Source organism: Mobula hypostoma, chromosome 3, assembly GCF_963921235.1.
Source record: "Mobula hypostoma chromosome 3, sMobHyp1.1, whole genome shotgun sequence".
Taxonomy (NCBI): domain Eukaryota; kingdom Metazoa; phylum Chordata; class Chondrichthyes; order Myliobatiformes; family Myliobatidae; genus Mobula; species Mobula hypostoma.
In genome coordinates this window covers 116,473,345-116,499,535 of record NC_086099.1, presented here as the reverse complement: position 1 = coordinate 116,499,535, position 26,191 = coordinate 116,473,345, and the positions used below count along the sequence as shown (strand labels likewise).

General features: G+C 45.8%; 4 non-coding genes across 4 annotated transcripts; 2 read left to right on the top strand and 2 right to left on the bottom strand.

Annotated features, from left to right (window-relative positions):
* The first annotated feature begins 7,912 nt into the window (after nt 1–7,912).
* Nucleotides 7,913–7,994, top strand: trnal-aag (transfer RNA leucine (anticodon AAG)). Its single transcript has one exon. It is a non-coding gene; the product is annotated as a tRNA-Leu (tRNA).
* Nucleotides 7,995–8,634: 640 nt separating this feature from the next.
* Nucleotides 8,635–8,708, bottom strand: trnat-agu (transfer RNA threonine (anticodon AGU)). The gene has a single exon. It is a non-coding gene; the product is annotated as a tRNA-Thr (tRNA).
* Nucleotides 8,709–15,842: 7,134 nt separating this feature from the next.
* Nucleotides 15,843–15,916, top strand: trnat-agu (transfer RNA threonine (anticodon AGU)). Its single transcript has one exon. It is a non-coding gene; the product is annotated as a tRNA-Thr (tRNA).
* A 1,709-nt stretch (nt 15,917–17,625) lies between these two features.
* Nucleotides 17,626–17,699, bottom strand: trnat-agu (transfer RNA threonine (anticodon AGU)). The gene has a single exon. It is a non-coding gene; the product is annotated as a tRNA-Thr (tRNA).
* Nucleotides 17,700–26,191: the final 8,492 nt, after the last annotated feature.

The window sequence follows — 26,191 nt, the reverse complement described above, 5'->3', positions numbered from 1 at the left end:
TGCTGTTCGTTGTGGATTTGCTTTTACGGAGGGATGTTGTGCTATAAATTGCAGACGAAGTTTGTCCATGTATGCTGTAATGTCAGTCTCAAGTTACCCGTTCTCGTTAATATACACACAATATGAATATGTTTACTTCTAATGACCATTTCAAGCGTGTCGTTCTTGTCTTTCTGCTTGAGCGGTTTCAGTTGTAAGCGGATTGCTCCCCTTAGGAGCACGTGCAGCGGTCGCAGTCTGTGATGTTGGTGGGCTACTTTGAATGTTTAAACTTTTTCGGCTTTCCCGGTACCTGCCCGCCTATTCAGCAGTGCGCCACTAACGGTTCGCTTTTTGTCGTGCCCAGCGCCAGCTCCACGCGTACCCTGGCAGTTCCCAAGCAGCGGCTGTATCACTCTGCTTCTTAAACGTCTCTCCATTTCTAAAGCGTAAGGGTATTGATGTTTATTATTATTATTATTTTAGTTTTTTTTTATCAGCTCCAGGTAGTAAAATGCGAGGTGCGGGTATTTCTCAACAAGCCTGATCATTAAGAATTTTCTGACTATTCTAGTGATCAAATCAAATCAAGTGTAATTATCATTCAAACCATACATGGGTACAGTCAGACGAGACAGCTTCCCCCTGGGGCTAAGGTAAACAGCATGCATTCAAAATAATGAGAAGGAGGAAGAAATAGACACATTGTTAAGCTAGAAAAGACACCTATAGTCCAAGACACTGAGTGACATGCGAATTGATGGAATAGCTCCTACCCAGCCATACCGTCATTCCACCGGCTGGCCACTTGAGGCCCCGTCCTAGCGACAACCAAGGCCATGTCGCTGCCTCGTCGTTTGTCTCCTCTGCCAGACAAGGGAAACCGACCTGCAGCATCTCCCAATATCAATGTCCAATAGGCTCTTGCGAACGCAGTAGAAACATCCAAGACAGTCGCTCACGGTTATACTACACGCTTCTTTTGTGCACCAACTCCGATGCCTTCACTGTTTGTTTCCCCAAACGGTCCTTCCAGGTGAGGCAACACTTCACCTGTGAGTCGGCTGGGGTGATATACTGCGTCCGGTGCTCCCGATGTGGCCTTCTATATATTGGCGAGACCCGACGCAGACTGGGAGACCGCTTTGCTGAACATCTACGCTCTGTCCGCCAGAGAAAGCAGGATCTCCCAGTGGCCACACATTTTAATTCCACATCCTATTCCCATTCTGACATGTCTATCCACGGCCTCCTCTACTGTAAAGATGAAGCCACACTCAGGTTGGAGGAACAACACCTTATACTCCGTCTGGGTAGCCTCCAACCTGATGGCATGAACATCGACTTCTCTAACTTCCGCTAATGCCCCACCTCCCCCTCGTACCCCATCTGTTACTTTTTTTATACACACATTCTTTATCTCACTCTCCTTTTTCTCCCTCTGTCCCTCTGAATATACCCCTTGCCCATCGTCTGGGTCTCCCCCCGCCCCCGTCTTTCTTCCCGGACCTCCTGTCCTATCATCCTCTCGTATCCCTTTTGCCTATCACCTGTCCAGCTCTTGGCTCCATCCCTCCCCTTCCTGTCTTCTCCTATCATTTTGGATCTCCTCCTCCCCCTCCAACTTTCAAATCCCTTACTCACTCTTCCTTCAGTTACTCCTGACGAAGGGTCTCGGCCTGAAACGTCGACTGCACCTCTTCCTAGAGATGCTGCCTGGCCTGCTGCATTCACCAGCAACTTTTATGTGTGTTGTCCGATGCCTTCAGTTCGTAGGCAACAGCACTGTCCGTACACAGGTCAATTTCTCCGAACCTTCTCTGCCCCGTCCGCCCGCTTCACCATCTCCCGCCTGACGGGCAGTTTCTTCTTTTCTGACGCGAACGCAGGCTTCTTCTCAGACACATCGAATGTATCCTTCGACACCCCGGCCGGCAGTCCGAACAGCGAACAGATTACCGATGCGGTAGACCCGCTGTATCCGTTGTTCTTGGAGTCCAGTATTATTGTTTTACGAGCATATAAACACATTAAGAAAAAAAACATGCAACTTTGGTTGGCCGCCACAGCGTTCGAACACGCCATCACCTTACCAGAAGTTTAGTTTCAATCAATAGGTACATTTAGTGTCAGAGAAATGTACGCAATCTACATCCTGATTTATTTTTTCTTCTCAAACATCCGCGAAAACAGAGGAGTGCCCCAAGGAATGAATGACAGTTAAATATTAGAACAACAAAGCCCCCTCCACCAGCTCCTTCCTCCACGCAAAAGTAGCATCAAAGCAACGGCTCCCTCTCCCCACCAGCGAAAAAAGTACCTGCACCCCCCACTGAGCATTCAAGTGTGCAGCAAAGCATCATTAAAGGCACAATCTTGTAGTGCCTCAAAGACTGCTCGTTCACCTGGTAATCTGACATACTACAGCCTCTCTCTGTCCCTAATAAGGGAAAAAAGGTGTTCCGTTTCATAACTACAGGGCAGACAAAACAAAATAACTCGTTGATATATGGTGTGAACAGTCAGTTGCATCGCTTTTTCGGAGTTCTGTGCCCAAAGATTTCGGTTCTCTCGGCACAGAACCAGCAGCTGACTCGCTGCTTTCGATCTTCCGTGTACTCCCACGACACATCAGGCGGCAGCACCGCCTTCGATTCCGCCCGCCTACGAAGCCACAAAAATCCGGCACCCTCAAGGCGCGCTAGTCTTGCAGGCCGCCTGTTTGGCATATTGAAAAGCGGCCGGTCGTGAACCCCGAGAGCGCGTTCCATTTCTGCAAAGAACTGAAGTCAGCGTGTAACTCCAGGTCAGAGTCTGCAAAAGAACCCTGAAAAAGAAAAAAACAAAGATATTAAAAATAGAAATAGAGCTGTCTCCGAAGATGCAAGCAAAGGGATAGTTGTTAGAGGCCATCATACCAAGCTGCCCTCCGCCTATTTGTGGTTCTCTGAAGATTTACGTAATATTGTGGTGTAAGGCTATTTAATGATATTGTGTAGTGACTTTCGGCTTATACTAGATGTGGATAATACTATCCGGACAATGTATACCTTGTTCATGTTCCATAGTCTTTCAAATTCTTCTAATTCAGCATATATACTTTCTGTAATGTTATGTGTGTTTGGAGTGGCTATATCCATTGAGTAACTTTTTCTTACTTGTTTGTCTTTTAATATTATATCCGGATGGTTATTATGTATTCTTCACTCTGTAATTACAGATCGGTTGCACTATAACTTGTGGGACTCCGACTCAAAAACTGGACCAGGCTTTTGCTCAGGCTTGCAAGTATCGTGTCTTTAATGAGTTTGTATTTTAAAGCAAGACTTTGGCGAATGGTGTTTGCCACTTGATTGTGCAGGGAACAGAAGAGAAGGACTGGTAGTATGCATTGCAAAGGCGAGTCCATCCCACTGCAGTTGTCGGCATGAGAACATATTTCAGTTATTCCCGATAGTGTCTTTCCGAACACTCATTTGACATTAAAGAAGGCGTACCATTACTTGCAAGAAACAACATGAGGAAGGGAAAAGTTCGTCCACAAATTACACTTTTGACGAGACTTGAATACCGAATTGTTGAACTAAACGAATTATTTCGATAAGCTTGCTTGAAGGTCTCAGTTGTTGGGCAGACCTGAGTCACGGGGCTCCGAAGCTGACAAAAACCTTTATTTCCAACTTGAATAGTTCAGAACGAAAACCGGAGAAACTAAGAGGGTCCGCTGGAACTTAAGAAGTTCAGAACGTGGATTGAGAGTAGTTGGCAAATCTCGTCTGAAGCCGACCAATGTCAAAACGCTTTTGTTCAACCACCAGAAGATCCATTACCTGGCATTACTTCTGTCACGATGAGCGGTGGCAACTTTCAATGTCTCATTGTAACCTACTACTAACTTCTACACTGTGCAGGAAACCACTAACATTTGTGTCATTTGCAATTCTACTAAAGCACCCTTTCACTTGCTCATCAATCACCTTTTCTTGGGTGAACCTGAGTTGACGTTGGGGTCTTCTCCTGCCTCTTGCATGTGAATTTCTTTCTCTGGTGGTGGTCTATTCATTAATTAACTGGCATACTCTGTCCATCAGGCTCTTTGCGCTTTCTCAGTTGCCAAAACTTGACTGTTCTCTTCGGTCTGCACTCCAAGGTCTTCCACACAGACTTGCTTATTCTTCTTGTAAGTCTTTTCACTTTTATGTTGGCTTCAGTGTATGCTGGTTGAAGATACACCTTAAATTATGTTAATTTACATCTTGCACTTTTTTTTGCGTCTTGCGTTTTCCCCTTACGGCTATGCATGTATCCTGCCGTTTTCATTCTTTTTTTTCCTCTTTTAAGCACTGTATTCTAGACAAGCCTCGCTACTCTTTTTGAAGACTGCGCCAATCCGTTTCCACATTGTGTCCACATACTGTCACACTCTCGTCCTAAGGAGAATTTTGAAGGTAGATCCCACGCTGGTGTCCTTGAGCTTCTCAACGTCAAAACGTCCCTGTGAATTTGTTCTGCTCCCAATGCTTCTCAGCTTGAGTTTCATCACTAGTACAGGAAGGGGGCGATCACTTCATGTATCTGATCTCTCTTCATCTCTACACCCCACAAGGATCGTCTACAAAACCATCGATCATCAAATGGTCAATCTGGTTCTTGTCGCGTCCATTGGGTGAGCACCATTGTACTTTCTGCATTTTAATGCGAGAAAAGAGGGAGCCTCTTATGGTCAGAATGGTATTGGCACAGAATCCCACCAGCCTTTCACCATCGTTATTCACCGTTCCACATCCATGTGTGTCTATGATGCGACTGAAGTGTGAGTTGCCATTTCCTCCTTTGGCGTTTAGATCTCCCATGGCGATGATTGCGTCATGATGTTAAACCCCCCCCCCCCCGCCCCCTACGATTGTGTCTGCTCGTTGAGGACGTCCTTTTCTTCAATGTCACCATCTCTATTGGAGCATGGCACTGTCATGTTGACGTGCTTTCCTTTCAGTCTGACTCTCATCAGCCTACAGTTGATTGATCTCAACGCTAACTAACACTTCTCGATGCCTTTCTTCAAACTGACAGCTACACAATCATGATACTGGCTATCTTCTTGTGCTCAGTATATATTGTTTCACCAGTTGCTGCCCTTCCTCCGTCGGACGCTCAGTATATGTAGGTTTTGACAACACGCTTCTACCGTTATCTTTGTTAGCATGGTTGGCGTATACAAAAGGAAATCAATTTTGGTCCTGGCCTTTGCGGTGTGCAGGGCTTCCATCACAGTGCCATTGGCTTCCATCACCGTGCCATTAGCTTCCTCTCGAGTTTCTCTGCATTCAACTAAGGAAGTCCCTGGTGGAGACTCAGGAACACGGTCAGCGTACACCGATATGGAGGGAAGTCCCAGGTGGAGACTCAGGAACACCCTCACCCCACATCGATGTGGAAGGAAGTCCGTTGCACGACTCCGGGTCAGGCCTCTACACTTTGTGCTGTTTGACCGGATGACACGACCAACAGTGAAGGCACAAGGTCCTGTCTCCACCCACATAGCTCTTCGGGTCATTGAGACACGCAAGCCTCCAAACGCTACGACAAGGATGTATGCTGCTTGGAGGATATAGAGTATATTTCTCCGCAATAGAGGACACTAACCAGAATCCTACCTTTTTCCGCCGCTCTCGCCTTCTGAAGGCTCTTAAGCAGTCTCGGCTCCCAACTTGCAATATAGCCGCGTCCAAAATCACCACTCTGCTCAAATCACACACAATAATTGACAAGTGCCTAACTGTACAACTATCGTGAGCTCTGCCAAATGACCTGAAAACCCTGTCCATTTTTTTTTCTGTCAGTCTGACGCCTACTCACGGCAAGCAACGTCTCTCGCGATTTCAAGCGCCGCAAGACTGTTTGCACTCGGATAACAGGTTTATGGAAGGATTTCAGAATGTCTTTCGATTCAGAGGTTTTACTGGGCTTTCATGTAAAGGGGAAATACTGCAACTCAAGAGACGGTGGGCCATTAACGGTGACTAATTGATTCTGTTTCGAATTTTATTTTAGTCCCTGTGGAATCTGCAACAAATCTCGATTTTGTCGTCAAAGTGCAGGAAGCTGTTGCAGGCAACTGCAGGCATTGGGCTCCCAAGGTAAAATGCTGACGGAATCTTCCTTGGAACGGTACTAGCGCTGGAGGAGATCAGGATTGTGACACACTCTGTAGGAGGAGAAATCTGCGGGACTCTTTCTGAAGAAAGTGAAAAATGCGCGTCCTCTGAAATTCTTGCTGTCCAACTGTTTGTGACATGCAATTAAGGAATTACTGCCATAGCTGGAGGAGAACCGGTGGACTAGTTTTGTGCCTTTGTCTGTGAAGGAACGAGGGAGAGCGGTGAAAAATGTGTGTGTTTATAAAATGCAATATTTTGTCGACAAGAGTTTTATCTTTCTGCACCAAGGAGTGTTCCTGTGAGCTTTATGGCGCAACTGTTAGCATGTTACTCTTGAGCTCTTGAGTGATCAAGTTAATCGTTAAGGTGTTGTGGTTTCAAGTCCAACGAGAGGCGGTATTTTTTCCTCATTCGTTACAATGATAAACCTGGTCAGATCTTGAGTGTCACATGACTTCCCGTGACGGTTGACTCCATAGCAATCCGGGACATGGTTTGAAAAGTCAAGTCAAATTTCGAAGTATATAGCCCTGAGATTGAGTTTTCTGCGGGCATACTCAATAAATTCATGAAAGGATAACAACCATTATACAATGAGTGGTGGACCGCGCCAACTTGCGCGTTCAAATGCGCACAAGTTTAAGGAACTGCGCAATGCAAAACAAAACAATAATAAACAAATAAGCAAGAAATATATAGAATATGAAATGAAGAGCCCTTGAAATTGAGTCCGTAGGTTGTGGGAACACTTCAATGATGGAGCAAGTGAAGTTGAGTGACGTTATCCCCTGTGGTTCCAGAGCATGATGGCAGCGCCCCAATTATATGATCATTGTCCTCCGTCGTCCGCAGAATTGATCGGGTAAAATACGAGTGGGATCAGTGTACTCGATTATGCATTAGATAATAAATAAAATATTAAGTAAAGGAAAACGATATGTTACAAGGGTGGTGGAAATTAGGAGTTCGGCAGGCAATCAGATCAGCCAGGACTTAACTGAGTGACAGAACCGGGTAGTCTTCTCCCTGCGGATGTGTACAGATGCTTGCGTTTTCTATATTTCAGGAAACAATAGTACTCTCCAACTCGGAATCTGTCACCTCAGAAACAGTCACAAGTAACCAGTTTACTGGGTATCGTGTCCACACAAAAACCATGATTGAAAAAAAACACTCGGCTTAAAAGGCAACCGTAAAAAGTGTGCTGACGAAACAAAACGACTTCATAGAATCTGTTTCAGCCAGGATTGAAGGTTTGCGATTGTAACTTGGAACGCCTTTAAATTTCTCAGAGAGGGTTAAGTGTAGCTATTCTTGAACCGTTTCCAGCGTGAGCGTTCAAATTAACAGTGTTTCGACTGCGAACGCTGGGACTGCTCCATCTCTATGAAAACATGTGTACATCTTGGTGTAGGCCTGCAAAAGTCAGTGAACGTGACAACGTAGGTAGATAACCGTCATGTTATTCTTCGCATCCGGTGAACATTAAAGTCTAATGGACACATGTGCATATTCGTGATAATTAACGTCCAAGCACTGAGATCGTGAATATGGCTGTTTGTCTCCCGGCAGTTTAAAAAGGCAACACCGTCCCACTGTTCTCTCCGGTCTGCTCTAATGAAATATTGGAAGAGTTGGGAAACGGAAAATGCTTCAAGTATCAAGCGAGTATGTGGAGAATGTTCAAAATATACCTTCTGAGCATATGGTATAACACCTTCACGATTAATATAATCAACCAATCCACATAATGCGGTAACGAACAAAACGAATGTGGTAGTGTGGCCGAGCGGTCGAAGGCACTGGATTAAGGCTCCAGTCTCCAAGGAGGCGTGGGTTCGAATCCCATCACTGCCATATAATGTCTACATACTTTGGTTGCATATTATAGTGAATTCCGGAATGTTTTACAGTATAACATGTAAGAACCAGAAATCATCATGACGATGATCCAGTATTGATGTCTGGGTCAACAATAGCACTGCGGTGCTACAGATTGAGAGGGGAATGCAGCTGACGTGTGGAGTTTGTGGCCTCTATTTATCGAAAATTGTGGGTGTAAGTGTATTTAACAGTTGTATGTATCCTCGCTCGTTTCTGTAAGGGCATCTCATCTCTCCGGTTTCCTGAAATATGCAGCGAACTGGTCGGAATTCGATTGGAAAGACCCTTGAAACGCGATGTGAAATCGTTTCTCATCAAGACATCATAAAGCATGTGACGGCCGCATTTTGAAAACGACTGTAACCATAAACCAACACTACACTACAAAAATGCTATAAAAATGTAAACAAGCTAATCTGAAATATCACCTATTTGATCCGTCCTCCTGTTCCTTGCGCGGCGGACAACATCAGAGCTGTAAAGTTTTCGAGATCTATGACTAATATATACAGCTCCATTACTTTTTGTTACATTGTTCTTTGTGATTACAGAAACACTGTAATTTGTAATGTGCAATTTATTCTGAAACATGGCAATTCGCCTCATAAACTAAAGGCTCCGCTGGGAGTTGAACCCAGGGTCTCCTGTTTACTAGACAGACGTTTTGACCAGTTAAGCCACGGAGCGCTTGCGCTGGCCAGCATCTGTCACAAGGAGACTGCGTAATTGAGAAGAAATCAAATTAGAAGGTATTTATAGACTTACCCCGATAGAGTTGGCATGCATAATATAGGCTCCTACTCTCCCTACAGCTCACTGGTTGTCAAGACATTGCTCCAAATCCGACACTCAGCCGAAAGATAGTGGAGGATCCACAAGCCGTGAATATTTATAAGAATTGCGGAAGTGTGCAAGGACGAACAATGTTGTGTTTCCCAACATGAATACTCCATGACACTACATTTCCCTCGCCTTTTTTCCAAAGTAAAGACACAAGTGCCACCTTTTCAGATTAATCACGTTTTGATCAACGTTTTAAGTGGTTTTCATCGAATGCTGTGGTCGTCGTGGCTCTCTAACTCGAGAGATAAAACCAATATCCTTGATTTAAAAATGAATCCCGAAATTGAGGCTGGAGAAGATCTATTCAAGAATCAGACTTGAAGGAACGTAAACGTTATACGGCATAGACATGAGAAATAGTCCAGCGAACCAGACTGGAGCGACTTCGGGGGAAAAACGCCGACTATCTCTGCCATATCTATCTGGTCGGTATTTTTCAACAGAAGAGATAAAGCTGAATGATTGGGTAAAAGAAGTTCTTCTACGAACACCTTTTTCTTTTCACCCATAAAGCCGCTGGCTTTTAGGACAGCAATAAAGATCCTTCATCTTTGTGTGTCCTTGTCCGTCTCCTCCATTGTGTCCCAGGTGTGGTTCAGGGACCGTATTCTGCCTCTGCATTACGGCGCCAAGTTCCCTTTGGTCTCCCATGTCTTCTCCGGCTTTCAGGGATCCAATGAATCTGAATTATTGCGTTCGGTTTCCTCATACAGAGAGAACGACGATAAGCACCTGCTGGCGGTTTTGGAAGATTGGACATTGCCAGCGACTATGATAATTGTTTTGAAGTTAGTTAAGCAAGGGATGCAAGTGTCTAAATTTGCTGATGATGCTCGGCTACATATTAATGTGTGCAGGGAAGACGGCGCTCGGGCACTTCAGGAGCAAATAGGAAGGATAAGTGAAAACCATTGCCCGGCAGATGCGTTGTAACTCGCACCATGATGGGAATCGCGTAGAGTTATTCAAGAGGCCAGAGATGAAGGGCACGGCATCTAGGGTCATAAATATAGGATTACTTTTTCCGGTGATATTAGTGAGTGTCAGAGAAAAACAAAATCAGAATTTGTGAATGGTGTATGCATGCATGGTAAAACCCGAGGTATGTACTGATAACTGTACAATGACTTAAAACGTCTGACGGATCTGACTCTGGAATCTATCGACATTGTGTCCATTTGGACCTCCTGATTAATGACAATTAATTCTAGAGTTGTACAAACTCTCCATCAATTACCATCTATAAAGTTGTCTTCCTGTTATATAACTGAGAAGCTGGAGTAAGTATACTAATTCTCCCTCTCACTCCTCTGCAGGGTAATTTCTGTCATGCACTAAGGGAAGAGAACGCAAAAGGCAAACTTCATATTGTTTGTTCGGCATATGGTTGGAGTTCAGGAATATAAAGTATTAAATCCAGTGGTGTGCCGTGGTTCCCCTACAATAGCTATATTACTCTCCACGATGCCAGACCTCCTACTAATACAGTCTTTACGAGCAGTGGAGACAGTTTACAAGAAATTCACTAGATATTTCATGGTAGCACAACGTTCACCTATCAGTAAGGTCATGAAATTAGTCGATTTATTGTGAGGGATGGGGATTTTAGCCGAATAAGAGGTAAACTTATCGAAGTATGCACAATCCAATGGGACATTACAGGTTAGATGTTTCCGGTTTGATTGCTTCAATCGCCGGAACGTAGTGAGTAAATACAAATTTCAATATTTAGAATTAATGCAAACAGGAGGATTTCTCGCACTTCCCTTTAATCTCTGCAGTTCTCGGTGCTGAGCGTTTTGGAGGTTGGACCATTAGAAACATGTAACTACGAATTCTACCATAATTGGAAGTTCCCTGGGGGTTTCTCTCAGAAGCGTCAATAGAATAAATGGTACCATTTAATGACTGTACATTGTGATATTCGGGGAAATTTTCGCGAAAAAGGTATGGCCTCTCCACCTGCACCTCTCGCTACTTGCTTGGGAAGACAGTGGTGGACCTGTTGAACACAATGCTAGAGGTTATACTGAGGTAAATGCATTGTATGGCGTTTCATGCAGCGTTCTCCGTATCACCCCCCGTGGGCAGCACAACCTTTGTTCTGGTTCGTGCAGCTACCGACTGCGCGATTTTGCTCTTCGTCACATAAACCTTTGACCACTTTGCCGCAAAAAGTTACCAGGGGCCGCTTACCAACGTCGCCTGTATTTTACTTATAGCTGCTCGAATCAACATTTTCTCTGAGCAAGAAATTGTTACACGGCCGGAAAACTGTGTGGCACTTTAATATTTTTCGTTTTTGTTTTATGCATAATGTGGATATTCAGAATTAAAGCTGAAAGATCAGCAAACAAGAGGGAAAAATGAAATACATCAGAATAAACAAAATCTGTCAGAGTTGGTTATTTTTTTCCACCTGTGTCTTTATTCCCGGGATCTGGCAACAAAGGTTAAGAGCAGGGAAGCATTTCAGTTACTGCACGCCCACGCACTCGCGCAGCTCAGAGGGAACAGTGCTGAGTGCAAAGAATTACACGGTGAAAACTATGGTGATAGGTTTGTCAGCAACTGCAGTCTGATTTGTGTGAAGAATGTTATATTGTATTTCACGAGGGATATCGCAGAAACTGCCAAAAATATTCTCTTCTGGGCTGCCTTCACTGATGGCATATTGCTTTGTTTAAATAGAGCGGCAATTGTTTTTTTTTGTTTCGAAGAACGTTACTACTTAGAGCTGTCTTCCTCATGGGCGTTACATAAAAACATAGAAACAGAGCGGTGTAGCACAGGAACATACTAAATGTTGTGCAGAACCACCTCAGAAGTAGATAAAAAAAATCCCTCCTGCCTGCACAATGCCCGTATTCCTCCCCTCATATCCATGCGCCTATCTAAATGACTCACAAAATCCTCTTATGTAGTTGCCTCTACCACGTACAAGGCAGGGCATGCCAGGGATCCACCACTGTCTGAGTCAATAAACTTACCCTTCACCTCGCCTTTGAACCTCTCCGCTCAGACTCACAATACATGCTCTCTGGAATTAGACATTCCTGCCGGCTGAAAATGATACTCCCTGTCTAATCTATCAATGCTTCTCATAATCTTATAAAACTCTGTCAGACCTTCTCTCGACGTCCGCCGCTCCAAGGCAAAAGTATAAGCTTGTCCAGCTTCTCATGATAGTGCATTCATTCTAAACGAGGCAGTACCCTGATAAACCTCCAAAACCTCAAAATCCTTCCTGCAGTGAGTCAACCAGAATGGCATGCAGATGTGGCTTAACCTCTTGACTTTTGTCTCGATAAATGAAAGTAAGCATTTCCCATCAGCCTTCTTAAGCACTCTATCAACCTATGTGTGCATCTTCATGGTTGTTGTTCTTCGTCCATCGTCGACGTCGATGATGACCTCGACACCATTGATGGTGTCGAGACTAGCGCGTGATTTGGATTTAAGTGAGGGAGAACTGCGCAGCGTCAGCCTCACTCATCCAGTGGCAAGACAGAGTCGAGACGGTTGGAGATGGGACTAGGCGCAGTGGATGACCAGGACGTCTTATGTGTCTTGTCCTGCTCTACACGTTCCACGACGCTTGCAGAGACCGCCTTCCTGACCGTTGGAACTTCCCTTGCTCTCGTCCGCTCAATCCGCCAGTGTCTGTCTTCACATGCTTGGATAGCCAAACTTTCTCACCGAGGGTTTGAGGCCCGTCGGCTACCCTCACTTGGTTGAACTGGCTTGTCAAAGTCGTTGCCCGGGTTGTGGCCGCTGTCGCATGCAAACAGGTACGGAGAGCCACAGGTGAGAGCTGAGTGCCAGGTAGGGACCAAAGGTGGACTAACAGTCTTGAAAAGGACACGACATGTTCCCCCACCAGAGATGCTACCCCTCCCCTCCCTGACACCCCATACACCCCATATATCTTCGTGGTACGATAATCTTGGACCCCAGGATCACTCTCTGCTCAGCAGCACTGTTGAAGGCAATGCCCTTAACAGTATACTTTCTCCTTGTATTTGTCCTACCAAGTTGCAACACATCACAGTTATCTGGATTCAAGTCTGTCTGCCATTTCTCTGCCTATATCTGCAACTAATCGATATGTTATTTGCAACTCTTGTACACAAACCACAGCTCTCAAGTCTTGTTATCATGTACAAACTTACTAACCTACCCATCTATATTTTCATCCGGGTCATTTATGTACATCACAAGCCGCACAGATTCTGCGGAACCCCAATAATTACAGACCTCCAGCTAGAATAACACCCTTCAGCTACTACCCTCTGTAATCCATGTGCAAGCCACTTCTGAATGCAAACAGCCGACTTCTGTGGATCCCATGAATTCTAATCTTTGGGGTTAGTCTCCCATGAGGGACTTTGTCAAACACTAAATTCCATGTAGACAACATCTAATGCTCCACCTTCATCAATATCTATTTACCATGTTAAAAATCTCAAGCAAGTTGGTGAAACACCACCTGCTTGCACAAACGTATGCTTGCTCTCGCCATTTAGGCCATGGGTTCCCAAGTAGTAATATATCCTTACCCCAACGCTTCTCTTCATCATTACAAATAGACAATGTTATTCTTGGCCTTGGCGGTATGCAGGGCTTCCATCACCGTGCCATTAGCTTCCTCTCGAATTTTTCTGCATTCAGCTATAGAAGTCCCTGCTGGATACTCAGGGAAACCGTCACCGCTTACCGATATGGAAGGAAGACCCACGTGGTGACTCAGGAACACCGTCTCCGCACACCGATATGGAACGAACTCCCTTGCACCACCCCTGATCAGGCCTCTACACTTTGTGTTGTCTGACATGGGTGACACGACCGACAGCGAAGGCACAATGTCCTGTCTCCACCCACACACCTCTTCGGTCATTGAGACACACAAGCCTCCAAACCCAACTACGAAGATGTATACTTCTTGGAGGGCTAGGTAATATTTCTCTGCAGTAGAGAAGGACATTTACCAGAATCCTGCCTTAGCCGCCTCTCTCTCTTTCTGAAGGCTCTTGAGCACTCTCGTTCTCCCAGCTTACAATATAGCCGAGGCCATAATCATCACTCCGCTCAAATGACACACAATAATTGCCAAGTGCCTAGTTGCACAAAACAATCTTGAGTTCTCTAAAATAGCCCGAAAACCCTGTCTATTTTTTTTTATCAATCTGACGCTTACTCACGGCAACCAACATCTCCTGCGATATCAAGCGCCGCAAGATTCTTTGCACCAGGAAGGCTGGTTTACGGAAGGATTTGAGAATGTCATTCAATTCATAGGTTTAACCGCGATTTCGTCGGAAAACGGGAAATACTGTAACTCAAGAGACTGTGGATCATTAGCAGTGACTAATTGGTATTTTTCAAATTTTATTTTAGGCCCTGCGGAATTTGCAACAAATCTCTAACCTGTCGTCAAAGTGCAGGAAGCTGTTGCAGGCAACGCCAGACACTGTATTCCCACGGTAAACTGCTCACAGAACCTTGCCTGGAACGGTACTAGTTCTGGAGAAGATCAGAATCTTCACGCCCTCTGTAGGAGGGGAGAGCCGCGTATATCTTTCTGAAGAAATTGAAATCTGTTCTGCGTTATCTGAAATTGTTGCCGTCAAACTGTTTGTGAAATCCAATGAAGGAATTGGTGTCATAGCAGGAGGAGACATTGGACTAGTTTTCTTCTATCTTTGTCGGTAAAAGAACGAGAGAGGTCGGAGAAAAATGTGTAAGTTTAAAAAATGCAATTTTTTTCAGCAACAGTTTTATCTTTCTGCGGTAAAAAGTGTTCATTTGAGCTCTATGGCGCTCTGGGTGGCATGTTAGCCTTCAGCTCCCGAGTGATCAAGGTAATGGTTAAAGAATTGTGGTTTCAAGTCCCACGATAGGCAGTATATTTCCTCATCCGTTGCAGTGATAAACCTGGTCAGATTTTGTGCGTCACATGACATCACGTGACAGTGGAGTATCAAGCAATCCAGGACATGGGTTGAAAAATGGAGTCAAATTTCGAAATAAACTTACTATCGAAGTACACACCTGCCACTAAATATAGACCAGAGATTGATTTATTTGCGGGCTTAGTCGATAAATCCATGAAATAATAACCATAATACAATCACTGAAGGACCGCGCCAACATGCGCGTTCAGGTCTGCACAAGTCTAACAATCTGCGCATATGCAAAACGAAATAAATAATAATAAACAAATAAGCAATAAACATCAAGAATATGAGATGGAGACTCCTTGAATTTGAGTTTGTAGGTTGTGGGAACACTTCAATAACGGCACAAGTGCAGCTGAGTGAAGTTATCACCTGAGGTTGAAGGGCATGATGGCAGCACCTGAGTTAGATGATCTCTGTCCGTCGTGGTCCGCAGAATTGATCAGGTAAACTGCGAATGGGGTGAGCGCACTCGATTATTCATAAGACTATAAAAGCATTATGAAGTAAAGGAAAACGATATGTTACAAGGTTGGTGGAAATTCTGAGTTCGACAGACAATTAGATGCACTAGCACGTAACTGAGTGAAAGCAACGCGCAGTCTTCCCCCTGCAGATGCATACAGATGTTTTCGTTTTCTATATTGCAGGAAACAACGGTACTCTTCCAATCGGAATTTGTCGCCCCAGAAAATCGCAGTTACACAGATTACAGGGTATCCATTGCACACATAAAATCCTGATTGAAAAAAAAATCTGCTTAAAAGGCAACCGGAAACACAACATTGCGAGTCCTTGCACACTTCCTCACTTCTTATGAGGATTGACGGATCGTGGATCCTCCACCAAATTTCGGTTGAGGGTCGGATTTGGAGCAATGTCTTGAAAACGAGTGAGCTGTGGAGAGAGTAGGAGCCTATATTATGCATGCAAACTATGTCGGGGTATGTCTCTAAATACGGTCTAATTTGTTTTATGTCATCTTCACAGTCTCATTATGACAGATGCTGGCCATCGCAAGGGCTCCGTGGCTTAACTGGTCAAAGCGTCTGTCTAGTAAACAGGAGATCCTGGGTTCAACTCCCAGCGGAGCCTTTAGTTTATGGACCGAACTGCCGTGTTTCAGAATAAACTGCGCATTGCAAATCACAATGTTCCGGTAATCACAGAGAACAATGTCACAAAAAGGAATGGAACAAAAATACATTGCACATGTTAAAAGATTGCTGCTGCAGAGCAATTGCTTCTCAATACTGCTAGCTGGTGGCGTAGTGGCATCAGCGCCAGAGTTCGGAGCGAAGGCTGCTGAGTTCGAACTCAGCTGGCTCCCCAGGGGCACTCTTTCCATTCATGCTGGTTTGAACGTCGAGCAAGAAACTCGAGATCGTAAAAAAGAAATTGTCTGCTACAAAAACATCAACAGCAAAATGTTGATGCTCCATCGTGAGCCTTAACAGGCAATTTTCTTCCTTCCACTGCTTAATCATAAAACTACCTCACAAAATCATGTTCAGATAGTAGTGAAGGTGCGATTGTATTTTACAACGCAATTAAATTGCCCAGAAGGGGTGAAGTGTAGAAACCTAGAACTGTTTCCGGCATGAGCGTTCTATTTTGCAGTGTTGCACTGCGACCGCTGGGATTGCTCCATCTGAATGAAATCCCTGTACTACCTGGTGCAGGCCTGTAAAGGTCACTGAAGGTTACAATAAAGGTAGATAATCGTGATGTTACTCTTCGCATCCGGTGAACATGAAAGCCTAACAGCCAAATGTGCATACTGACAATATTCGTGATAATTAGCGTCCAAGCACTGACATCGGGAATATCGTTGTTTGTCTCTCGGCAGTGTAAAATATAACATCATCACACTGTTCTCTCCGATCTGCTCTAATGAAATATTGGAAGAGTTGGAAAATGGAAAATGCTTCAAGTATCAAGCAAATATGTGGGAGAATGTTCAAAGCATACCTTCTGAGCATATTTTATAACCGCTACTATAACGCCTTCACGATTAACATATTCAGCCAACTCAGGTAATGGGGTAATGAACAAAAATAAGTGGTACTATGACTGAGCGTCCTAAGGCGCTGGATTAAGGCTGCAGTCTTCTAGGAGGCGTGGGTTCGAATCCCACCACCGCCATCATGTGTATACATACTTTTGTTGCGGTGTTAAAGTGAGTTCCGAACTGATTTGCAGTAAAAAATGTAAGAACCATAAATCATCGTGGCGACAATCCAGTATTGCTGCCTGGGTGATGGATAACACTGCGGAGCGGCAGAACACTCCAAATTGGGCGGGGGATGCAATGGACATGTGGGGTTCGTGGCCTCTTTTTATCGCGCTATGTGGGTGTAAGAATATTTAACGGCTGTATTCTCTCTCCTTTGTGACGACATCTCTCCGCTTTCTTGAATTATGTAGCAAACTAGTCGGAATTCGATTGGAATGACCATTGAAACGTGATGTGAGATCGTTTCCCATTAAGACCAGGGCATGTTCATAAAGTAGGTCACTGCCGCGTTTTGCAAACGATTGTCACCATAACCCAACACTACATTGCAAAAACGTTATAAAAAGGTAAACAAGCCTCTTAGAAGTGTCACCTATTTGATCAGCCGTCCAGTTTCTTGTCCAGCACCCAGCATCAGACCTGCAGAGTTTTCGAGAATTCTGTTTAAGATGAACACTGTATTTTTGTTGTATTCCATTTTGTGTCATTGTTTTTTGTGATTATAGCAACAGCGTAATTTGCAATGCGCAGTTTATTCTGAAACATGACAATTCGCCCCATAAACTAAAGGCTCCGCTGGGAGTTGAACCCAGGATCTCCTGTTTACTAGACAGACGCTTTGACCAGTTAAGCCACGGAGCCCTTGCGCTGGCCAGCATCTATCATAATGAGACTATTACAAGTGGACGCTGATGGCGGAACGAATTGCAAGACACAGACACTGAAGTACAGTACTAGGAACAGGACTAGGTTGGTCAAGAAAGCAAGGGAAGAAACGACGCTGGACATTGACACAGGCAGTGGACGAGACTAGAATTCAGGGCCTGGGCTGGGACTTGTACTAGAAACACGGGACCCGAAGGGGGAAATAGCAACGCGGAGCCTGGACTAGGAACTCGGGAATTCCATGACCTGAGCCTGGACAAAGACCCGGAATCTCGGTCAATTCTCGGAAACTGAAACCGGGTCTAGGCTCGGACTCGAGGACAAGGAACATGGCTAGAGCAGTAAGTGATACTGCGAGTGACGCTCGGAGCCTTGGACATGGACTGTTGGAGGGAACTCCAGCACAGGGCGAGGTACTCCAGGGCAGGGCGTCGCTCTTGGTCTAGATTTGGCACGAATGTTGGACTCGGCTTGGTTATTCTCCTGGGTACGGAGCCGCGAGTCCTCCTTCATTCCTTGATGCGCAGGGCCGGCACCCCTTCTAGGACGCAGGGCCGGGACCTTTCTAGGAAGCAAGGACAGTATGACAGCCGAGGGAACTGCCGAGGAATACTGCTGGGGGACCCCTTGACTGGATTGGAACACGAAGCCTTGACTTCGACAGGACTGGAACACGGTGCCTGGAACTTGGAACATAGAAACACATAACGCTGAGCCGGGACTCCGCCTTGGGGACAGGGGTTCGGGAAGAGGCTTTACATAGAGTCAGGACCCCTCCTTCGGAGCAGGACGTAGGGCCGGGACTCTTCTTTGACACGGACACGAAACACGGGGACACAAAAAGACAGTTCCAAACTCAACGATAGATAATTCCTTATCTTGGCGCCGCAAGGCTCTAGTCTCACTCCGGCGGTTGAACTAGACGGTGATACAGGTGTGGACGCAGACGAGTTTGAAGGCAAGGTTGTAGGCGAACGTAACAAACGAAGATTACAGACAAAGTCTAGTGCATTGGTAACTGTTGAGATAAACTGCCAAAGTAACTACCAGGGATTCAGATGCGGAGGAGAAGGGAACAGTCCAGCCGGGAATCCATGGTTTGAGAGGTATTTATGTGCCAGTCCAAAATGAGAATCAGGTACCTCAATTAAGGCACCCAATGGAACAAGGGCAAACAGAAAAACCCGGAATAAGGAATCGACGGACGGACCGTGATCAGCAACGCGGACCTCACGGAGTGGACCATGATAGTAGCCCCCACCGCCTCTATGGGAACCTCCTAGCGACCCAAAAGGTTTTCCAGACCAAGTAACCAAGTGCTTCTTCCAAGTCCCAGGCTCTGAGCGTCCACTTTAAGTCCAAGACTCTGTGTTTCTGTGTTCCAAGACCATGTCCAAGATCTGTGTTCCAGCTGTCCAACTCTGACCTTCGTGTCCTCGCCCAGCCCAGGGGTGCCTCGCCTAGCCCAGGAGCACTCGCCCAGCCCAAGAGTACCTCGTCCAACCCAAGAGTACTTCGCCCAGCCCAGGAGCACCTCGCTCAGTCTGGAGCTAGAGTTTCCTCGTCATGTGCTGGAGATTCCTCCTCCTGTGCTGGATCGTCCCCATCGGAGTCCTCGGCAGTCATCCCTGCCCTGCATCCTAGAAAGCATCCTACCCTCCATCCTAGAAAGGGTCCCGGCCCTGTGCTCCAAGGAGGAGTCCTGGCTCCGGACTAAGAGCCTAAACAAGCCGGGTGCAACATCCGAGTCAAACCTAGCCCAATGGCCACGTCCTGCCCTGGAGTACCTCGTCCTGCCGTGGAATTTCTCGCCCAGCCCGGTGCTGGAGATTTCTCGTCCTGTGTTGGGGTACCTCGTCCTGTGCGGGGGTACCTCGTCCTGTGCTGGGATACCTCGTCCTATGCTGGAGTACCTCACCCTGACCTGTAGCCACTCTTGTCCTTTCCAAGATCCCAGTCCCGAGTCCTTGCCTATATCTCAGTCCCGAGTTCCACCCTGGACCCGGGTTCCGGTTCCGAGGCATGACCCGGATTTCGAGTCCTAACCAAGACCCAGGTTCCGGGTCGTTGTCCAGACTCTGGTTCGAAATACCGAGTTCTCTGTCCAGGCTCCTTGATCCTAGTTACAAGTCCGGGTCTGGCGATCCTAGCCCAATTCCTACGCCAGGCCCTGAATCATAGACTCGTTCAGTGCCTGTGTCAATGTCCAGGGTCGTTTCTTCCCTTGCTTTCTCGACAAACCTAGTTCTGTTCCTAGTACTTCAGTGTCTGTGTTTTAGGTTTGCGTCCGCTCCCAATGCCCCCTTATGACAGAGACTGCGAGGATGAGATAAAACAAATTAGACCGTATTTTGAATCTTACCTCGATGCAGTTTGCATGCATAATATACCCTCCTAATCTCTCCACAGCTCACTCGGTTCCAAGACATTGCTTCAAGTCCGACACACAGCCGAAAGGTAGTGGAGGATCCACGAGCCGTGAATCCTCATAAGAAGTATGGAAGTGTGCAAGGACAAACAATGTTCTGTTTCCCAACATGAATGCTCTGTGACGCTGGATTTCCCTCTTCTTTTATTCCGATGCAAAGACGCAAGTGTTATCTTTTTAGATGAAACACTTTTTCATCAATGTTTTAAGTGGTTTTCATGCAATGCTACGGTGGTCGTTGCTCTATAAGCTAGAGAAGTAAAACTAATATTCTTGGTTCAAAAAATCCGAAGTTGAAGCTGGGGAAGGTCCAGTGAAGTGTCAGAGTTGAAGGCAGATAATCATTAGAGAGCATAGACATAAGAAATAGTTCAGCTAACCAGACTGGACAGATTTGGGAAAAAAGGTCTCTGTCCTATATATCTGTTCGGTTATTTTTCAACAGAAGAGATAAAGCTAAATGAAGAAGAACTTCTTCTGGAACATCTATTTCTTACCGGCTATTAAACCGCTGGCGTTTAGGACAGCAATGAAGGTCCTTCATCTCTATGTGTCCTTGTCTGTCTCCTCCAGTGTGTCCCAGGTATGGTTCAGGGACCGTATTCTGCCTCTACTGTACGGCGCCAATGTCTCTGGTCTCTCATGTCTCCTCGACATTCCTGGATTCAATGAATTGCTCTCTTGATGACGGAGTTGACCTTTCTTCTCATCATGTGCTCAATCCATCTCCAGCGTTTCCTCATGATGATTGTGTTCATGCGCTTTTGATGACGTTGAAAGAACAAGGTGTGGTTGCAGATCTTTCCTGACCAGAAGATACGAAAGAACTCCCGAGTCTCGTGGTGTGGAATGACAACGGCTTGGCAAGGCGGCTCTCTGTCTTGTGCCAGCATTCTGACCCTTACCAGAATGTAATCAGAACACAGCTCCGGTACAACTTGACCTTGGTGTGGACACTGTACTTAGTTGATCTCCATATGTTGCTCATTAATCGGAAGACGTGTCTAACCTTGCTGAGTGTGCACTGGATGCCTTCCTTGGTCCCACAATCCTGCCAAATGATTCTGCTGAGTTAGGTCAATCTGCCGTTCTGGGTAAGTCGCTGCCTTATGCCTCGAATTGAGGGTGTTGGCCTCAGACTTTCTGTGACTTACTCTGAGCCAGCTTGCCCTCCAAAGGCACACGTGCGCTGTCTTCACTTGCATCTGCTGCTGTGCATGTATTATCAATGCCAGATCATCCGCAAAGTCAATGTCTTCTAAAATAAAAAAAATGAGTCCACATAATGCCTCGCTGCTTAACGTTCGTTGTTTGCCTATTCAGCCAGTCAATCGTCAGCTTAAGAAATATCACCAACATCACACAGCCATGCCTCATTACAGCCTTGAACTGAAGGCTCAAATTGTGAAAGTCTGGATAAAGAATTTTGTGGTGCATTGACACCCCAGATAATGTGCCACGCAATATGTTTTCAAGGTGGTTCAATGAATCGGAATTATTGGCTTCGCTTTTGTTATACAGAGAGTTCGAGATAAGTACATACTGACGGTTTGGGAAGGTTGGATCTTGTCAGCTACTATGAGAATTGTTTTGCAGTTCGTTTAACAGAATGAATGGATAAAAATGTCTAAATTTGTTAATGACGCTCGGCTGCATGTTAATGTGTGCAGGAAAGATGGTGCACAGACACTTTCGGAGTATACAGACAGGTTAAGCGAAATGCGTTGCCCGGCAGATGGGTTGTAACTTGCACCATGTTGGGAAAGGCGTAGCGTTATTCAAATGGCCAGAGATTGAAGGGCACGAGATCTAGGGTCAGAGGTATAGGATTACATTTTCCGGTGACATTATTAAGTGTCAGAAAAAAAAACAAAATCTGAATTTGTGAATGGTTCGTACATGCATGGTAAAAACAGAGTTAACTGTGCAATGAGTTAAAACATCCGACGAATCTGATTCCGAATTACATCGACATTTTATCATTTTACCCCTCCTTTCTTCTATCCCTATTTCAATCTGCCTCCTCCCCCAGCTGCCTATCACCTCCCTCATGGTTCCGCCTCCTTCTACTACCCATTGTTTTCCTGCCTGTCACCTCCCTGCTTCCCCTCCCACACCCCTTTGTCTTTCAAATTGTTGTTTCTTACAACTGAACCTACCAGTCTTCTCCTTCCAACCATCCCCCACCTTCTATCTTCACTCCTGACGAAGGGTTCCGTCCCGAAACGTCGACTCATCGTTTCCACTGATACTGCCCGACCTGCTGAGTTCCGCCAGCGTCTTGTGAGTGTTGCTTTGATCCCAGCATCCGCAGATTATTTTGTGCTTTCGACAATTTAACAATTAGGACCTCCTGACTGATGATTATTCCTTCTACAGTTGTACAATCGCTACATCAGTTACCATCTAGTAGAAAATATAGTCAGGTGGAAGAAGACAGCATATATGAGGTTCAGGAAGCAAGGATCAGATGGGTCTGTTGAGGAATATAGGGAAGCAAAAAAGGAGCTTAAGAAGGGGCTGAAAAGAGCAAGAAGCGGGTATGAGAAGGCCTTGGCGAGTAGGGTAAAGGAAAACCCCAAGGCTTTCTTCAATTATGTGAAGAACAAAAGGATGACAGGAGTGAAGGTAGGGCAGATTAGAGATAAAGGTGGGAAGATGTGCCTGGAGGCTGTGAAAGTGAGCGAGGTCCTCAATGAATACTTCTCTTCGGTATTCACCAATGAGAGGGAACTTGATGACGATGAGGACAACATGAGTGAGGTTGATGTTCTGGAGCATGCTGATATTAAGGGAGAGGAGGTGTTGGAGTTGTTAAAATACATTAGGACGGATAGGTCCCCGGGGCCTGACGGAATATTCCCCAGGCTGCTCCACGAGGCGAGGGAAGAGATTGCTGAGCCTCTGGCTAGGATCTTTATGTCCTTGTTGTCCACGGGAATGGTATCGGAGGATTGGAGGGAGACAAATGTTGTCCCCTTGTTCAAAAAAGGTCGTCGGGATAGTCCCGGTAATTATAAACCAGTGAACCTTACGTCTGTGGTAGGAAGTCCGTTGGACAAGATTCTTAGAGATAGGATCTCTGGGCATTTAGAGAATCATGGTCTGATCAGGGACAGTCAGCATGGCTTTGTGAAGGGCAGATCATGTCTTACAAACCTGATGGAGTTCTTTGAGGAGCTGACCAGGTAAATAGATGAGGGTAGTGCAGTGGATGTGATCTATAAGGATTTCAGTAAAGCATTTGACAAGGTTCTACACGGTAGCCTTATTCAGAAAGTCAGAAGGCATGGGATCCAGGGAAGTTTGGCCAGGTAGATTCAGAATTGGCTTGCCAGCAGAAGGCATAGGGTGGTGGTGGAGGGAGTACATTCAGATTAGAGGATTAAGACTAGTGGTGTCCCACAAGGATCTGTTCTGGGACCTCTACTTCTCGTGATTTTTATTAACGACCTGGATGTGGGGGTAGAAGGGTGGGTTGCAGAGAGACATTGATAGGATGCAGAAGTGGGCTGAGAAGTGGCAGATGGAGTTCAACACGGAGAAGTCTGAGGTGGTACGCTTTGGAAGGACAAACTCCAAGGCAGAGTACAAAGTAAATGGCAGGATAATTGGTAGTGTGGAGGAGCAGAGGGATCTGGGGGTACATGTCCACAGATCCCTGAAAGTTGTCTTACAGGTGGATAGGATAGTTAAGAAAGCTTATGGGGTGTTAGCTTTCATAAGTCGAGAGATAGCTTAAGAGTCGCGATGTAATGATGCAGCTCTATAAAACTCTGGTTAGGCCACACTTGGAGTATTCTGTCCAGTTCTGGTCGCCTCACTATAGGAAGGATGTGGAAGCATTGGAAAAGGCATAGACGAGATTAACCAGTATGCTGCCTATTTTAGAAACTATGCATTATGATCAGAGATTAAGGGAGCTAGGACTTTACTCTTTGGAGAAAAGGAGGATGAGAGGCGACATGATAGAGGTGTACAAGATAATAAGATGAATAGATAGAGTGGATAGCCAGCGCCTCTTCCCCAGGGCACCACTGCTCAATACAAGAGGACATGGCTTTAAGGAAAGGGGTGGGAAGTTTAAGGGGGATAATATGGGAAGGTTTTTAACTCAGAGAGTGGTTGGTGTGTGGAATGCACTGCCTGAGTCAGTGGTGGAGGCAGATACACTAGTGAAGTTTAAGAGACTACTAGACAGGCATACGGAGGAATTTAAGTTGGGGGCTTATATGGGACGCAGGGTTTGAGGGTCGGCTATACATTGTGGGCCGAAGGGCCTCTACTGTGCTGTACTATTCTATGTTCTATGTTCTACTACCTATAAAGTTCTCTTACTTTTATATGACTGAGAAGCTCGAGTCCAATAAGTTTACGAATTCTCCCGCTCACTCCTGTGTAGGGTGACTTCTGTTTGGATTTTGTGTGACTATGGCACCGGCAGGCCATTTCATGCACTCTCCACTCTCTGCTAAACAACTTACCCCTGACATACCATCTGCACCTTCTTCCATGCACCATCAAACTGTTCCCTCTCGTGTTAGATATTTCAGCCCTGGGAGAAAGCCGTGATAGTATAATAATTATCATAGTCATAGTCATACTTTATTGATCCCGGGGTAAATTGGTTTCCGTTACAGTTTCACCATAAATAATTAAATAGTAATAAAACCATAAGTAGTTAAATAGTAATAGGTAAATTATGCCAGGAAATAAGTCCAGGGCCAGCCTATTTGCTCAGGGTGTCTGACCCTACAAGGGACGAGTTGTAAAGTTTGATGGCCACAGGCAGGAATGACTTCCTATGACGCTCTGTGTTGCATTTTGTGGAATGAGTCTCTGGCTAAATGTACTCCTGTGCCCAGCCAGTATATTATGTAGTGGATGGAAGCCACTGTCCAATATGGCATGCAAATTGGATAGCATCCTTTTTTCAGACACCACCGTCAGAGAGTCCATTTCCATCGCCACAACATCACTGGCCTTACGAATGAGTTTGTTGATACTGTTGGTGTCTGCTACCCTCAGCCTGCTGCCCCAGCACACAACAGCAAACATGATCGCAGTAGCCACCACAGACTCGTAGAACATCCTCAGCATCGTCCGACAGATGTTAAAGGTCCTCAGTCTCCTCAGGAAATAGAGACGGCTCTGACCCTTCTTGTAGACAGCCTCAGTGTTCTTTGACCAGTTCAGTTTATTGTCAATTCGTGTCACCAGGTATCTGTAATCCTCCACCATGTCCACACTGACCCCCTGGATGGAAACAGGGGACGCTGCTACCCTAGTTCTCCTCAGGTCTTCAACCAGCTCCTTAGACTTTTTCACTTTAGCTGCAGATAATTCTGCTCACGCCATGTGACCAAGTTTTCTAACGTAGCCCTGTACTCAGCCTCATCTCCCTTGCTGATGCATCCAACTATGGCAGATTCATCAGAAAACTTCTGAAGATGGCAAGACTCTGTGCAGATAGTTTAAGACCGAGGTGCAGATATTGAAGAGAAAGGGAGACAGGACAGTTCCCCGTGGAGCCCCAGTGCTGCTGACCACTCTGTCGGACACACAGTATTGAAAGCACACGTACTGTGGTCTGCCAGTCAGGTAATCAAGAATCCATGACACCTGGAAAGCATCCACCTGCATCACTGTCAGCTTTTCCTGCAGGAGAGCAGGCCGGATGGTGTTGAACGCACTGGAGAAGTCAAAGAACATGACCCTCACAGTTCTCGCTGGCTTGTCCAGGTGGGCCTAGACACAGTTCAGCAGGTTGACGATGGCACCCTCAACTCCTAGTCAGGGCTGGTAGGCGAACGGGAGGGGCTCTAAGTGTGGCCTGACCATAGGCCGGAGCAGCTCCAGAACAAGTCTCTCCAGTGTCTGCATGATGTGGGAGGTCAATGCCATCGGTGTGTAGTCACTGAGGCCGCTGGGGCGCGGTGTCTTCGGCACAAGGACGTGGCAGGACGTCTTCCACAGCACAGGAACGCTGCGGAGCCTCAGGCTCAGGTTAATGACATGGCGAAGTACTCCGCATAGCTGA